Source organism: Physeter macrocephalus, chromosome 19 (genome assembly GCF_002837175.3).
Source record: "Physeter macrocephalus isolate SW-GA chromosome 19, ASM283717v5, whole genome shotgun sequence".
Taxonomy (NCBI): Eukaryota; Metazoa; Chordata; class Mammalia; order Artiodactyla; family Physeteridae; genus Physeter; species Physeter macrocephalus.
The window spans coordinates 40253321-40254899 of NC_041232.1; the positions used below are offsets into that span (position 1 = coordinate 40253321).

Sequence of the window (1579 nt, forward strand, 5' to 3'; positions counted from 1 at the left end):
TCTGGCCCATATTGATCATATGGACCGGCTCCGGCTCCAGCTCCTCCCCGGCCGAGTCCTCGGGCTCCAGGGGCTCGTCCCAGTCCAGACCCATCTCTTCCTCCTCCTCTTCCTCCTCCTCCTCCTCCAGCCCCCCACCTCCGTCCTCCTCCTCGTCCCCCGTTATCTGCACCTCCTGGATTTCGTCCTCCTCCTCCTCTTCCTCCTCCTCCTCGCCCGCGCTGCAGTAGTGCGGGCGGCCGTGGCGGCGGCCTCGGCCCCCCGCACCGCGCTCGCCCTCGCCCCGCTCCCCATTGTTCTCGGCGGCGGCGGCGGCGGAGGCGCTGGCGCTGCCGCCCGCGCTGGTGTTACAGTCCCCGCTGCCAGGCATTCTCGCCATATTGCCGTCTCTCTGCCAGTCCTCGGGCAGGGCGCATGCGCTATATTGGACCGCAGCGCTGAGAGCTTTTGTGTTTAATGACCTTCAGCTACCGGGAGGCAAAGCCGGGCTCTTAAAGGAGCCGCGCTCCAATTGTCAGTTCGGAGCGCTGCTCCGGAGGGGCAGCGGCGCGCAGGGGATGGAAGGGTACGGAGGCGGGGGTAAATTAGACAGGGAGAGCGTAAGGACCGAGGCTGGCTGGACCCTCTTCCTCCCCCACCTCTCTCCCCACTCCGAAGAAAACTTTGAAGGGAAAAAAAGGAAGGGGAGGGAGAGCTGTCGGTAGGGGTGAAACACTCCCAACTTACCCTCTGGCGGAGTGGCGCGCGGGCCCGGGCGAGAGAGAGAGAGGGAGGGCCGGCGGGAGGGAGGGGCGGTCTCGCTTCTCTAAGTAATGCCCGAGGAGCAGTGCCCCTTCCTCCGCCCCCTCATTGCCCCCCGGAGCCGGGGGTTCCGGGAGGCGGCAGCACCCGGTGGGCCGCGGATGCTACTTCGGGAAGCCTGTGTCTGGGGCCGCCCGGAGCGGAGCGGAGCAGGCAGGTTAATGAGTAGGGTGGAGGAGGCACGGCGGGGCCCCGCACCCTCTCTGCGCCCGCGGCCAGGGCGCAGCGGGCGAGGCTTGGGAGCGGGATGGGGCTGCCGGCAGCGGCGACTCCCCCACCTACTTGCTGGGGGCGAGGCGCGGGGGCCTGCGGCCAGCCGCAAGGCTCCCAGCTCCCTTTCTGACTCTTGCAAAGGAGCGAAACACGCCCCACGTCAGCCTCATCCCTTTCGACTTTTCCAACAGCCACTTTTAAGCTGTCATTAAAGACCGGGGGCGCTCCCCGTAGGTCTGGGGCAAGTCCGCGCCGGTCCAGCCAGCCTGGGGAAGGAGGGAGGAAGAAAGACTGGGAGGGGCGGGTGGGAGGGGAGACGCGGGAAGAGGCGCTGGGGACCCCAGGGACCCCTCCCCACGCGCCCAGGCCACCGCCCTCCTGCCTCGGAGCAAACTGACACAACTCCCTCCGGCGAGGCGCTCCACCTAGTTGGAGCGAGCAATGCCGGTCCCTAAGATCCGTCGGGCAGGAGGGCGGAAAAAGTGAACTTGGGTCTCGGCCGCCCCCGCCGCCGCCACAATTCCGGCAACTGGGATCCCGAGCGTGCTCTAGTTCCAAGTTTGCC

General features: G+C 67.6%; 1 protein-coding gene across 1 annotated transcript in view; it reads right to left on the reverse strand.

The window, feature by feature from the left end:
* Positions 1–968, reverse strand: part of LOC102981451 (BTB/POZ domain-containing protein KCTD1) — a 92951-nt gene extending 91983 nt beyond the window's left edge. The window contains exon 1 of the mRNA XM_007105398.3: positions 727–968. The gene's annotated coding sequence lies outside the window, so the exon portion shown is untranslated. The remainder of the gene's footprint in view (positions 1–726) is intronic.
* Between the last annotated feature and the right edge of the window lie 611 nt (positions 969–1579).